Raw genomic sequence first — 16,537 nt, 5'->3', positions numbered from 1 at the left:
CCAGCCACTTTCTGCCACTTACATTGTGTTGTTTTATGCACAGGGCCTGAGGTTTGGTTTAGTCTCCCAAAAAAATAAGTGAGATTCTAATTTTCACAAAGTGGATATATTTCAGTCCTGTTAGTTTGTGGTATATCAGCCAGCCACTTTCTGCCACTTATATTGTGTTGTTTTATGCACAGGGCCTGAGGTTTGGTTTAGTCTCCCAAAAAAATACGCGAGATTCAAATTTTCACAAAGTGGATATATTTCAGTCCTGTTAGTTTGTGGTATATCAGCCAGCCACTTTCTGCCACTTACATTGGGTTGTTTTATACACAGGGCCTGAGGTTTGGTTTAATCTCCCCCCCAAAAAAAAGTGAGATTCAAATGATCACAAAGTTGATATATTTCAGTCCTGTTAGTTTGTGGTATATCAGCCAGCCACTTTCTGCCACTTACATTGTGTTGTTTTATGCACAGGGCCGAGGTTTGGCTTAGTCTCCCAAAAAAATAAGTGAGATTCAAATTATCACAAAGTGGAAATATTTCAGTCCTGTTAGTTTGTGGTATATCAGCCAGCCACTTTCTGCCACTTATATTGTGTTGTTTTATGCACAGGGCCTGAGGTTTGGTTTAGTCTCCCCCCCAAAAAAAAGTGAGATTCAAATGATCACAAAGTGGATATATTTCAGTCTTGTTAGTTTGTGGTATATCAGCCAGCCACTTTCTGCCACTTACATTGTGTTGTTTTATGCACAGGGCCTGAGGTTTGGTTTAGTCTCCCAAAAAAATACGCGAGATTCAAATTTTCACAAAGTGGATATATTTCAGTCCTGTTAGTTTGTGGTATATCAGCCAGCCACTTTCTGCCACTTACATTGCGTTGTTTTATACACAGGGCCTGAGGTTTGGTTTGTTCTCCCCCAAAAAGAGGGAGATTCAAATGATCACAAAGTGGATATATTTCAGTCGTGTTAGTTTGTGGTATATCAGCCAGCCACTTTCTGCCACTTACATTGTGTTGTTTTATGCACAGGGTCTGAGGTTTGGTTTAGTCTCCCCCCCAAAAAAGTGAGATTCAAATGATCACAAAGTGGATATATTTCAGTCCCGTTAGTTTGTGGTATATCATCCTGCCACTTTCTGCCACTTACATTGTGTTGTTTTATGCACAGGGCCTGAGGTTTGGTTTAGTCTCCCCCCAAAAAAAGTGAGATTCAAATGATCACAAAGTGGATATATTTCAGTCCTGTTAGTTTGTGGTATATCAGCCAGCCACTTTCTGCCACTTACATTGTGTTGTTTTATGCACAGGGCCTGAGGTTTGGTTTAGTCTCCCCCAAAAAGAGGGAGATTCAAATTATCACAAAGTAGATATATTTCAGTCCTGTTAGTTTGTGGTATATCAGCCAGCCACTTTCTGCCACTTACATTGCGCTGTTATATACACTGGGCCTAAGTTGTGGTTCAGTCTCCCCAAAAAAGAGGGAGATTCAAATTCTCACAAAGCGGATATACTTCTGTCCTGTTAGTTTGTCATATATCAGCCAGCCACTTTCTGCCACCTAGATTGCGTTGTTATAGACACTGGGCCTAAGTTGTGGTTCAGTCTCCCAAAAAAAGGGGGAGATTCAAATTCTCACAAAGTGGATATACTTCTGTCCTGTTAGTTTGTCGTATATCAGCCAGCCACTTTCTGCACTTAGATTGCGTTGTTATATACACTGGGCCTAAGTTGTGCTTCAGTCTCCCAAAAAAAAGGGAAGATTCAAATTCTCACAAAGTGAATATACTTCTGTCCTGTTAGTTTGTCGTATATCAGCCAGCCACATTTAGCCACTTACATTGTTTTGTTTTTTGCACAGGGCCTGATTTTTTGTTCAGTCTCCCCCCCAAAAAAGAGAGATTTAAAATCTCAACACGATTATATACACCTTCTACCTTGTTTTACAGTACCATATAACCGTTATTATTTTGGTTAGATTTTCCAAAAAATGAGGAAGTCAGGTGGAAGAGGCTGTGGGCGGTGGTTGCGAGCTAGTACTGATGGTGGTGGTGGTGCATCTGGTGGTAGTGGCAAAAGCACAATAGCAACTAAGGCTGGAGGTGTTGAGCCAGATTCATTGTCTGGCTACACTAGGCCACGAAGGCTCCCTTAACTGGGAGTAGGAAAACGGCTTTTAAAGCCGAAGCAGCAGGAAAAAGTTTTGGCTTTCCTTGCTGACTCAGCCTCTAGCTCTTTCACCTCCTCTTCAGAAAGTTCCAAATATAAAAGTAGCGAGTCATCAGTGGATGCTCCTGGTCAGGAACAAGACGTTTCCTTGTGTCCTTCACCCAAACCAAAAGTGTAGGATGCGTCAGGCGACACTACAGGTTACTCCATGGAGCTCTTTACACATACCGTGCCTGGGTTAGAATGGGAAATTGTTAACTGCCCATTACAAGATGAATCGGACATGGAGTGCACTAATGCACAGCCACAGCTAGATTATAATGCTGTTCCATTACACATACTGTGTCTGGGTTAGAATGGGATACTGTAAACTGCCCATTACAAGATGAATCGGACATGGAGTGCACTAATGCACAGCCACAGATAGATTATAATGCTGTCCCATTGACTCAGATCACTACATTGCCCTCGCAGTGTACTGAGCCAGAATCTGACCCTGATGAGACTATGGTGCCCCATCCCGAACGCTATAGCACCTTACACGGTGACACAGAGGAAGGTGCACATGACATTGAAGAGGAGGTGATGATAGATGACCAAGTTGTTGACCCAGATTGGCAGCCATTGGGGAAAGAGGGTGCCACTGCCAGTAGCTCAGAAGCAGAGGAGGATGATCCGCAGCAGCCATCTACATTGCAACAGCTGTAATCTGGCAGGCCCGTATCAGGCCAAAAATGTTTGTCAAAAACAAAAACAGTTTTAGGACAGCGTGGCCATCCGGTGAAAGTAACATGCGATGAAAGGTATTCCATATTAGGAAGAGTGCAGTGTGGCAATTTTTTTACCAAGATCCGAATGATCAGTCAAAAGTTATCTGTAAGAAATGCTCAAAGACCTTTAACAGAGGGAAGAATCTTCAAAATTTAAATACAACGTGCATGCTTAGACATTTAACCAGCATGCACTTTCAAGCCTGGACTAACTACCAAATGTCTCGTACCGTTGGTGCACCTGCTCAGAATGAACGTAGTCGGCAACGCTACATACTTCCCGCACTGTAAGCCCACCGGTTAGGACACCACCAGCAGCAAATGGGGAGGTATTGTCGCAAGGCCAAAGCAGTCAGGGAATCACAAGGTTATTGGTAGGAAACACTGTATGTAGGCCAACATAGAGAATACCATCGCCAATCCTCTCTCTATCTGCCATGTCCCCCACCACCACCACCACTAGTTTCACCATATGCACCTCTCCAGTCCAGCTCACCCTAAAAGAGACTCTCATTAGGAAAAGTAAGTACTCATCCTCTCATCCGCATACACAGGGTTTGAACGCCCACATTGCTAGACTAATCTCGTTAGAAATGATGCCCTACCGGTTGGTTGAAAGTGAAGTTTTCAAAGCCCTGATGGCCTACGCAGTACCACGCTATGACCTACCCAGTCGACACTTCTTTGCGAGAAAAGCCATCCAAGCCCTGCACCAGCATGTCAAAGATCACATTTTCCATGCACTGAGGCAATCAGTCAGTAGAAAGGTGCACCTCACAACAGATGGCCAGATGACATGGCCAGGAACGTTACGTGTCCATCACGGCACACTGCATTAATATGGTGGATGCAGGGTCCACAGGGGACAGCCATAGTGGGACAGTTCTGCCTAGCCCATGGTCTAGGAAACAGTTGGCTGTAGGCGTTTCCCACCCCTCCTCCTCCTCCTGAAGCGAAAGCTCGTCCACAGAGCGCAGTCGCACGTCCACTCCATCCGCAGCTGCCAGTGTTGCACAAGAGGTGTCCCATTATCGAACAGCTAGTGGTAAGCGTCAGCAGGCTGTGTTAGAAATGAAGTGTTTGGGCAACAACAGACACACCGCGGAAGTACTGGCCAAGTACTTGCAGCAACAAACTCAGTCATGGCTGGGCAGTGTACATCTTGAGGCAGGCAATGTAGTCAGTGATAACTGAAGGAATTTTATGGCTGCCATAGCCCTTTCAGAACTTAAACACATACCTTGCCTGGCTCACACCTTGAACCTGGTGGTGTAGTGCTTCCTCAAAAATTATCCGGAGTTACCAGCCCTGCTCCTGAAGGTGCGAAGACTTTGTTCGCACATACGCCGGTCGCCCGTACACTCCAGCCGTTTGCTGAACCATCAGCGATTGCTGTATCTTCCCCGGCACCGCCTAATAATCAACATTGCAACAAGGTAGAACTCCACACTGCACATGGTTCAGAGGCATGCTGTAATTAATTTGTGGGCGGATACACATACACGGACAGGCAGTTGGATGGCAGACATGGAGTTGTCTGGTGTGCAGTGGTCGAAGCTCCAAGACCTCTGTCAAGTCCTTTAGTGTTTTGAAGAATGCACACGGCGGGTAAGTGCAGACGATGCCATCATAAGCATGAGCATCCCACTAATGCGTCTGCTGATGCAAAGTTTGACTCACATTAAGGAGCAGGTGTCTGCAGCCAAGGAGGAGGGAAGCCTTCATGATAGTCAGCCATTGTCTGCTCAGGGAACTCTCCTGGACGAGGTGGCGGACGAAGAGGAGGAAGAGGAGGGGGCAATAGAAACTGGTGGCGTTGCAAGGTCAGGTACAGGGTTTTTGCAGTACACAAGTGATGTTGATTTGCAAGAAAGTGCTCCTCAACCCAGCACAAGCAGTGAATTGACACCTGGAATATTGGCCCACATGGCTGAGTATGCCTTGCGTATCCTAAAAAGTGACCCCCGCATTATCAAAATGATGACCGATGACGATTACTGGTTGGCCTGCCTCCTGGATCCACGATATAAAGGAAAATTACAAAATATCATGCCCCATGAGAACCTTGAGCAAATGTTGGCTACCAAATAAGCAACTCTTGTAGACCGTTTCGTTCAGGCATTCCCAGCACACAGCGGCGTTGATGCTTCTCACACGAGCCATAGGGGGAAACATGGCAGAGGTGTTAGAGGTGCACAAATCCAAAGTGGCGTTGGACAGAGGGATTTTATGAACAGGTTGTGGCATGATTTCGCAATGACCGCTGATACGACAGGTGGTGCTGCATCGATTCAAAGTGACAGGAGACAGCATTTGTCCAGTATGGTTACGAACTACTTTTTCTCCCTTATCTATGTTCTCCTTCACAGGTCATTCCTCTTTGATTACTGGGCATCTAAAATAGACATCTGCCCTGAATTGGCAGAATATGCATTAAAGGAGCTCGCTTGCCCTGCTTCTAGTGTGCTATCAGAAAGAGTCTTCAGTGCTGCTGGTTCAATACTGACCGAAAAAAGGACAGGTCTGGCTACCCAGAATGCGGCTTCTGATTGGTCACGTGCCGCTCATGTGACCGCCACGCGACCAATCAGAAGCCGCGACGTCATTCTCATTCACTAAACTCCTAATTCTAGGAATTTAGGACCTGCGAATGACGTCACGGCTTCTGATTGGTCGCGTGGCGGTCACATGGGCGGCACGCGACCAATCAGAAGCCGCGACGTCATTCCTCAGGTCTTAAACGCGCGCATTTTAAACAAAGAAGCCTGCCGGTTACCAGCGTGATGTCCAGGGGTCGCCAGAGAGGTGAATATATCAATATTTTTTATTTTAATTCTTTATTTTACACATCCCTATGGATCCGATACCGATACCCGATACCACAAAAGTATCGGATCTCGGTATCGAAATTCCGATTCCGACTTGCGGTATCGGAATGCTCAACACTACTCCTTAACATAAAGCCTGACTATGCTAGATCTACAACTATTCCATCGAATGTAGGTGAACAATGTGTGACCTGGGTATGTCTGATGTGGACATCCATCCATCAGGTGAGCCTAACGAATTATACTATTTAACACGACACTGTCATAAGCCAGTTGAACTCTGAAACCTCCTCTATCAAGGGATCTCGTGACATTCTTAAAAACCATACACCTTTTCAAGCAAACCATCTCATCCATCTTTTCCTTAGCCAGCCATACTTTTGTCAGATGACTCTGGTATAGCCACCCCCTCTGATAGCTTCTCACTCACCCCCCAAAGGAGAAGGTCAGGCAACCTATGGAACCCTGATGACTTGTTCGCAACCCCAGGTTCTTCGCCCTCATTCCCTCCCCTTCCAAGTCAAGGGCATTTTCAGGGAGGGCTTGGAACTGGTTGGAGAGATCTATCAGAGGGAGTTTGGCAGTTTCTTCCTCTGACACTTGGATCAGGTCCAAAGGGCAGGAGGGGTCCAATTCCAAAGAGTCCAGCCTCTGGATCATCCTACCCCTTTTTCATTTTCTTTTTGTTGCCCTTAATCAGACCAACCTTTTTATTATCTTGCCCCATTTGTTCTTCTTCATCCAGACTGTCACCACATCAGGATTCTTTAGAAGACGTGGCATCACACATGTCCTCCCTCTGAATTCTCCTGACCTCCTCATCCAGCTCATCATCCTTGGAGACCTCAACTGCAAGCACAGTGCCAGTGGCAGGGTCCAGGATTCTTACCTCCTGTTCCTCGCATCTTTCACCCTGACACTGCTTCTGTCACCTATCCCTAGAAGGCGTCAACTTTTGCTCTTCCCAAGTTCATTGATTCCTTCACCTCTGCTCTTCCTTTCCCCAGCAAATCCAGCCCCGACCTGCCTGGTTCCTGACTGCGTTGGAAAAGGAGCTTGGACAATGGCTGAAAGGGTGACCTAAGTCATCACAAAGGTTACATCAGATGTCTGTACAAGAAGCGGAAAGATAGCCTAAACCCTCACACAAAACACACTGGATGACAGTGCATTTTGAACTCAAGAGCAGGGGTCTGCCGCACTTGTAACATGCCTTCAGATGCCCCTGATAAAAGATAAGGATTCTGTCCCTTCCCAAGAAGGTTGAGAAGTGAATGTGGGTAACTTTATTACCCTGCACCTTCAACTTAACCATTAAGGTCCAGGCCCCTGACCAGATGTCATGTTCATCCTGATTTTTTTCCGGGACCTGGACCACCTAGTCTTAATGACCAATCCTGGTCATGATGTCAAAGAAAGAAACAGACTCATTACTTATTAAAATGGTCACTTTCTTCATCATATTTTGATGGGTTAATGCTGGGACAAGGAACTGCCGCCAATCAGGGCTTTCTCGAATCAGCTTGTACCTGGACCAGAAAAGTTCTAGACCTCCACCAGTAAGAAACTGATGTCAAAATAGGTTACGTAAAGATGGTTAAATTCATAGATATTAGATGACATGAAGCCCATCTTCAGCAGAAGCTCCACCACCTTTGTACTAGAAGGACATGCGCAACAGCCCATCCACCAAAGATGGTCAACATTTCTACTGTTACTTCTTGACCCTGCTGTTGGCAGAGACCCTCAGATGGCTGACAATCCATATCTTTCTGTCCAAAAGGCATTACAAGAGGCATCCCAGTAAGTCACCATTTCTAGAGTCAACAAACAGAGGTGCACCACTAGCCAGTGACAATACCAGCGTAACTCCTGGATCAAGATCCTGCCACCACCGGGGGTAGTGGACCCACCTACCCTGCTGCCACCAGCCCCACTATCACCACCACCATTATTTTCACTTTCTCTAACAACACCACTTTCATTAAACCCATTACCACTACCACCTCCCCCCTCCTCATTCTCACCAACATTCCCATTTACTGCCACTACCATCTCTGCTTCAGCCTCACCCACACTCCCGTCGTTCACATTCAGCTCATTTTCCTCTGCTGGACCAGTTGGGATACCAGGAGCATTTGCCATGGTTTCTGGGTCACCGCTGGGGGCCCAGACCAGAGCCACCTTCTCAGGTACAGCCATACTCCACCCAAATTCCCAAGTTCCAGCCCGAGCCCCAGCCCTGCATTCCATTTCATCATTATTTACATTACTATCTACATTATTTACATATTGTGCATCTTCTGCTTCTGCAGTTTTACTATTTTTACATGTGCTGATGATAGTTATAGTGATGTACTTATTTACTGATGAATGGTTCTGTTTCTGCATTTATGTACTATTACTGGTTTAGGTGTTCTATTTATGTGCTTATGTATTGATGATGATTTTGTAATTGTATTCATGTAGAGATTATGGTTCTGAGGATGAATACTTGAGATGAGCGAACTTGCTCGGAAAAAGTTTGTCAATCTCAAATTTGTTACAAATGTTACACATTTGGATTTTGTATTCGGACTCCAGAGCTTTTTTTCTAAAAGTCAGCCATAGTTCGGTAAATGACAAGTTCACCAAGTGCTCTTTCAGACATCAGTGTTTTGCACCACAAACGTGTCCCGCACACTTGCACACTTGCACACTGATGTCACAGGGATGTCATTAGTGTGTCATCAGTGTGACACATACTGACTCCTGTAAATCAGAGGTACAGTTTGTGCTCACATCACTGTCCCCTGAGCACGCTGCTTTCAGCACTAGAAAGGAGACAATGTTGAGAAGTTGAATTCAACTGTTAACAGGGAGAGCAGGCTGCACCTGTTGAAGCAATTCATCAGCTGATGCCTATGCTATACATAGATATATAAAAATAATGATGTGTGGTTCCCCTTTATTTTTGATAACCAGCAAGGAAAAACTGACCACTGTGGGCTGCAACTCTCAGCTGTCAGTGTTAGCAAGGCTGGTTATCACGAATAGAGGGGTCCTGACGCTGTATTTTTTAATTTAATTTAAATAAATAATTTAAAAAAAATGGTGTGGAGTCTCCCTCCATTTTTCACAACTAGACATGCTAAAGCAGATACCTGGGGACTGGTATTCTCAGGATGGTAAAAGGCCCATGAATATTTTCTCCTCCTAGCCTAAAAATAGCAGTCCTCAGTCATCCCAGACAAGGTGCATCTATTAGATCCGCCAGTTCTGGCTCTTTGCCCGGCTCTTCCCATTTGCCCTATGGTGGTGGCAAGTGGGGTTCATATTTGTGGGGTTGATTTCACTCTTATATTGTCCAGTGACATCAATCCCACAGCTTAGTAATGGAGGGGTGTCTATTTAGATGCCTATACATTACTAATCTTATGGTTATACTGTAAAAATCACACATCCAGAATAAAGTCCTTAAATTGAAAGAATATCACAGAATATCACGGGATCCTTTAATGAATCTAAATTTAACCATACTCAAATCACCACCCAGTCCACTGAAGCCAATGTCTCCTGTAACAGAATTAAAATAATAAACCACAATGTTCATCAAGAAGATAACATTCCATGGAAGAAAACATTAACATTCAATTTCTCCTGAGACAGGTCTAGCTCTGTTACATCTAGATGACAGGCTGCATTGTTGCATGATGCAACTGTATAGCCTGCCATCTAGCAGAGACACTGAGCCACGTATGCTACCGCTGCTCAGTATCTCCCAGTGAACTCCTAAGACCAGAATGATCACTGAGACTTTTCTCACTGTGTTAGTGGTGATTTCACCAAGGTCACCACAGTTCAGGGACCCGCCTGGGAACGCAGCCTCAGTGACTGACGAAAACCTCAATGACGTCACTGCTAGTCATTGATACTGAGCTCGCAGCAGTTGATTCCTTAGCAATTCTCAGGCTGGATGGTCAAATCTTGGCATTGTCCAAGTTGAAAACTGTTTATCACCAGAATGACCGACAGGTGAGGGATATGGTTGTTTTTTTATTTTTGTTTTATTACAGGAGACCATGGCTTGAATGGAATGGGAATGATGTGGGTATGGTTTAATTTAGATTCATTAAAGGAGTCTGTGTCATTCTCTCAATTAAAGGACTATATTCTGGCTCTGGATTTATTTACAATATAACTATAGGAATAGAAATGGATAGTTGTTTTATAGACAACTATCCATTATTTAGCCATGGGCTCGATGTCACTGATAATAAAAGGTGACATCAACCCCACAAATAGGAAACTTACTTACTACCGCCCCAGGACAAGTGGAAAGAGCCGGGCACAGCACCAAGATTGACAAATCTAATAGATGCGACTTTCTGGGGTGGCCACTGGCTGCTATTTTTATCCTGGGGCTAATATCTGTGGCCCCTTATCAGCCTGAGAATAACAGCCCCCAGCTTTCAGCTCTAGCAAGGCTGGTTGTCAAAAATGAGGGGACCCCAAGCCGTTTTTTAAAATTATTATTTATTTAAATAATTAAAAAACAGCCTGGGGACTCTTCTATTCTTGATAACTAGCCTTGTTAACGCTGACAGCTGAGGGTGGCAGCCTGTGGCTGTCAGTTTTGCCTGGCTGGTTATCAAAAATATAGGGGAACCCACCTCAATTTTTGGTTAATTTTTTTATTTATTTCACAATTGATGGGTCAATTTATGCCAATTTTCCAGGTGTATTCCCATAATTTTAGCTGTTTTGGCAGCTTTTTGTCCGTCCTGAAGTCAATAGGGTTTGGGTATGTTTGGAGAAACATCAGGACTTTCGCCGATCCAAACCGAACCTTGAAAGGTTCGCTCATCTCTAATGATTGCATCACCAGATCTGTCATCACTACATGAATACTTCACCAGAGCCATCAGTAGTACATGAGTACATCACCAGAACCATCATTAGTACATGAATACGTCATCAAAACCACTATTAGTACAGACATGCAGCACCAAAACCACAATCAGATTTGTGCAAGCTATATTTTTCCCATGATGGATGCAAAACCATCAGACATATCATGTGATATATATTGGGGTCAGTTTAGTTTCCATTAAGACATCCGCCAAATGCTGGATACCTTAATTGAAACCAAATGGCCCCCATTATAGTTAAGCTATACTAGTTTCTATGAGTGTGCTTGAGTCTTGCATTTAAAATAAAGGAAATCAGGGATGAATATTGATATTTGTCCCTCGTATCCTGTAAATAGTCCACAAATAATGTATGATTCTATATATAAGTTAAAAATTGCATTCCTTCACCCCTAAAGTACACCATGTTTTTTAGTTTTTGCTGGTATTTTTTGGCGAGAAAGGTAACAATTCTAGTGGAAATTATCATTAAAAATTGTACCTGAGCCATCATTGGGGGGATGCATTAGGGGTACTGTTGCCTTAGTCTCTGACCCATACCTTTGCTTGGGCACTGAGATGGGGGGCACCATCGGCTTCATCTGCCTAGGACACCGAAGTACCTTGTCATAGCCCTGCCTGGATGTCTTGTTCATAATATATGCGTGACTGAGCATAAAATGCTTTATGAAGGAGATCATATTCACTGACGTACTTGTTCCTAATCTTGGTTTAACACTATATGTCCTCCTAGTAGCCAGGCCTCTCTAGTTTTATCTCCTTCTGTTTCTTTCATCTTTCTGATAAAGCGGAAATACTTTCCTATTTTAAATGTTAAGCCTTTTCTTAAAATAATGTATTTAAAGGCTAAAAATGTAAACAGTGTGAGGTTTTGATTTTGTCATAAGTGAAGGAGGGCTAAAGTTGAATTGTTTGCACCAATGCCCATGAGCTTTACCTTTCTCTATTGTGACATTGACTCAAGCATCATGTTCGCTCCATTTTTCTGTATTTTGCCTGTCAGCATCTTCAGGTGACAGGGATTTAAAAGATTCTTTCTACATAACGTAAAGCTAAGTATGAGGATTACCTGCTAGGGTTTTCTTAGTGTGAATTAAAAAGTAATCCAGTTTTCTCCAGAAAAAATGGTCAATTTTTCATATGTTGCCATCTGTATGCAATATGTATGACATCCACCATATGGCATTTGTTTTTATACATAAGCAGTGAATACAATTTGTAAGACCAAGAACAGTTTATCTTAAGAACTGCAATGTATCCATAAAAATTTGGATGTTGCATGGATAATCCATACGGGATCTGATTTTTTTTTGTGCACTCATAGACTTGAGTAGCTGTGTTTCATCCGAAATACAGAAAAGAAAACAGTGTTTTTGGTGATTTTTTCACTTGGGTAATCAGTTCATGTAAAAAAAAATCTGTCATGTGAACAGCCTAATGGAATAACATTGGTCATAATAATGCTATCTGTGTGACGGAAGTTTTTTCCACAGACAGCACTTGTACCAAAAAATATGCTCATTTGAACATTTTGTTAAAAGAACTTCACAAATATAAGATGTTATTATATAGATTATATCAATTTGCGTGAAGGAACTTTCCCAGGTAAGTGCTAATTTGAAGCAGAAACTAAAATAGACGGCTTTCCTACTACCATTTGACTTAGTTATTTCTTGCCTAAACTCCTCTTTATTCTTGTTACTCAAAAGCAATATGAAAAGCATTTACACTACATGGCTATTGTGAATGAGCGTTTCTAGGATTGCTTTTTTCACGATAATTGTGGTGTCTAAACTGACTGATGACTATCCGATGAACGAGCAAAGCACTTGATCGGTGCGTGAAACAGGACCTCTGCTTCCAGAACAAAGTTAGACAATGCGCACTGAACAATCATTCAGTATACATCTGAAGAGCAGCCTGCCTGTGCAAACAGATTATTAAACGATCGCAACCAGAAAACATGCTGCTGGTTGTTTCATGGAGAATGGATCTGTAGAAGCGTTAGCCAGACGTCCGTCATCCGTGTTTCTCCCCACTCCTAAATCCCTTGTTTCTCCTACACGCAGCTAAAACACTGAGCAGATGAGTGTATTAAAGGACTTCTAACCTTAAGGATCGGTTGAGCGCTGCTTTTCTGTTTAGTTTTGAATATATTCAAGCTTCAGCTTTGCACCACTCGGAATTATCTTATAAGAAGTTGATTTGAGTAAGAATATTTTCCAGATAAGGTTTTAAAATTGGTGCCCTTTCATCTACTGTATATTCTACATGGTCTTTTGTTTTTACTATGGACTTAAACAATAGTTGCTAACTATGTAGTCAATCAGCATGATGTCAGGAGTCAAGCAATGTCAACAGAGCAGAGTGGAAAAGAAGCCACATTTATGTCCTAATTTATGTCAGGGAAAATGAGTGAATGGGCACAATATAAATTATAACTCTTTCCTAGGAAGGGGAAAAATAAGAAGTAGAAACCTAATATTAAGCCCAGTGTAAAATCTTAGTATTGTTGCATATAGTAAAAATCATGATCTCCTTCTGAGTCCAGCCACTGGATGTGATAACAGACAAGGGTGTCTTCAACAAACCCTTGGCTGTCATAGCAACCCATGGTCGCACCATGATCACTTTGCAGGCCAGTCATTGGGCGCATAAAATGATGCAAAAATGATACATTCAGCTGAAATTTTGTCACATCTATCTATATAATTGTGTAAAGGTCACTTCCGTCTGTTTGTCTGTCACGAAAATCCTGCGTCACTGATTTGTCGTGGCCGGCCACGGCCAATCAACAACGAACACAGTCCAGCCGCAATTTGGCCCCTCCCTACTCTCCTCAAGTCAGTGCCCCCTCCCTACTTCCCCCAGTCAGTGCCAGTGTGTCGCCCCATCCCGGACCAACTTTTTACTATTGATGCTGCCTTTGCAGCATCAATAGTTAAAAGATATAATGTTAAAAATAATAATAAAAAAAAATTGTGCTATTCTCAACTTCTGCCGTCCACCGACGCGCGCGATGTTGCCGCGAAATTACCCAGATGACTGAGCAGTCTCGCGAGACCGCTAAGTCATCTGGGTAATTTTGCAATGCATCACAGGGAACGGAAGCTGACGACAGCATTGCGCGCATCGGGACAGCTTCGGGAGATGCCGGAGGGTGAGTATATAACTTTTTTATTTTAATTTTTTTTAACAGGTATATGGTGCCCACACTGCTATATACTACGTGGGCTGTGTTATATACTGTGTGGGCTGTGTTATATACTGCGTGGGCTGTGTTATATACTACGTGGCCTGTGTTATATACTTTGTGGCCTATGTTATATACTGCATGGGCTGTGCTATATATTACGTGGGATGTGCTATATACTAGGTGGCTGCTATATACTAGGTGGCTGCTATATACTAGGTGGCTGCTATATGCTACATGTCTGTGCTATATCCCACATGGCTGTCTGTTACGTGAGCTGTGCTATATACTATGTGGCTGCTATATACTATGTGGCTTCTATATACTATGTGGCTGCCATATACTATGTGGCTGCTATATACTATGTGGCTGTGCTATATACTACATGGCTGTGTTATTTACTACGTGGCTGTGTTATATACTACGTGGCTGTGCTGAGCGTGATGTACATACATACATACATATTCTAGAATACCCGATGTGTTAGAATCGGGCCACCATCTAGTTGCATATAAACTGAAAATGGGAGACATTTTGCAAAGTGTTTGATTGAGCATGACATACTTTAATATAAAAAGTTGTAGTTGTGTTTCTATGAAAGGAGGAGGCAAAAAACAAACAAAAATCTTCTGTCCCTGAAGGCCACGTGCACACATTGAGTATTTGGTCAGTTTTTTACCTCAGTATTTGTAATACCAGGAGTGGGACAATCAGAGGAAAAGTGTAATAGAAACATGTAACCACTTCTGCATTTATCACCCACTCCTGGTTTGGGCTTACAAATACTGAGGTAAAAAACTGACCAAATACTAAACGTGTGAACATTACTCAATAGGTGCAGTGCCACATTTTGTGCAATCTAAAAAAAGAATAAATTACAAACAGCTTTCTATCTTCTTTTCAGGGTATGTTTAGCATAAGTGATTAGCGAGAGTCCTGATTGCTGCTGTTAACGTCAGATGTCAGCTGTATACTAAAGCCGGCATCTACCCTCTGTGGAGTGGGCTCTGCTTCTGAGCCTGCTACAAAGTTGTAGGAGACATAAGAATATTATGCACCTGTTTTCATGTCAGTTGGAGACTTTCTAGTACTCACAATTAGCTACAAAACAAACTTTTAGTAAAATTTGACAAAGCTGGAGACTTCCAACTTTAAAATATCCACAGCCCTCTAACTTGTACATACTTGTGTACAATATATATGGTAGATAAGAGAAATTGAGTCATAAGTGGGACCTTTGTGACTCTTTAGTCCAAAGGCCAGTGTATACCTGGTCCTGGCCACGATACAGGCTGTAAGTCAGTAATTCGTGTACGATAAATGCAGTGTGTTTACAAAGTTACTCAATTTTATGTAGATTAATGCTATATGTCATCCGTGAAATGGTGTTTAACGCTAGACATACACTTTACGTAGTGGCTTTTAGATCTCTGCATTTTTAGAGAGCCAGAGACAGCAGCTCTGTTTCTTTCATAAGAAGAGCAGCAGATAATACAGCTGTCAATAGATATTTACCGCAAATATATACATTTAGGCAACGAGCCAGTTTGTAAATATTACAAGCGGCCAGCAAATGCACTGGATCAAAATGCTGGCATGCAGCAGAAGATGTTAAGTAAGCAGCTCCTAAGTGTTTTATGCTGCAGATGAGTGAGGCCACACTAGTTTAAATTTCCATTAACCAATACAAAATGACAATCACAGTCAGGCTGGAGTCACACACAACGTATAAAAAAAATCGGTCCGTTTTAAACGGATGAGAATCACAGAAATGTTCCCTGAACAGTGATCCGTATGCCATCCGTGTGCAGTGTGAGGATGTGATTTCCTCGCATCTAAGCATCCGTGTGACATACGTATGGCATACGTATGGCATCCGTATGGCGAGATTTTCTCACCAGCTTGCAAAATGGACATATAATGGATCCATGGCCTCAAATATTCGTGAAAACATATATATATATACAGTGCCACCAAAAATTTACATTTGATATCTTTATGTTGGAAGCATTATATGTGGGAAAAGGTTGAAAAGTTCCAGGGAGCTGAATACTTTCGCAAGGCACTGTATACTCATTACTCAAAACGAGCACCTGAGCATTAGGAATTGCTCAGTTCAAGTAACGAGCATCCAAGCAGTTTAGTGCTCTCTCATCTCTGCTAAACAATAGTAGAAGCACTGAAGAGTTAGAGTATAGTGTCAAGAGCCAAGTAGGGTGATGGACCGTTATCCAGAATATGGTAGAGGCTTTTCAGGATTCTAATATAAAGATGAGAAAGTAGAACAGTTAAAAGAACCAGTTTAATAATCAGTTTGAAGACCACCACTGTTGAAAGCCTAGCATGTGAGGTAGCTGCCACAAATGGAGAAAATTTTTTTACTGGAGATGCATTCTGCTGGATACGGGAGGAGTCAAACTGAAGTTGAGAAAGGTCAGGAGACCTAGGAGATAGACAGCATTTTCTGTCAAATTTCGACTTTTTGTTCCTAGAAATAAGTGCTGAATCAATCTGTAACTAATTTGAATGTGTGATTTTTTTCTGTCTAGGGTCTACAGATAAAGTCGCTTGACAGCTTTGGTATGGTAGAGCAATAGGGGGAAGATAGTAGTAAATTGATCAAATGCCCAGGACCCCCATTTACACAGAGGCCAATAAGGAAAAACAGATATATTGAATGG

Source organism: Ranitomeya imitator, chromosome 4, assembly GCF_032444005.1.
Source record: "Ranitomeya imitator isolate aRanImi1 chromosome 4, aRanImi1.pri, whole genome shotgun sequence".
Taxonomy (NCBI): Eukaryota; Metazoa; Chordata; class Amphibia; order Anura; family Dendrobatidae; genus Ranitomeya; species Ranitomeya imitator.
This window is presented reverse-complemented; position numbering follows the sequence as displayed.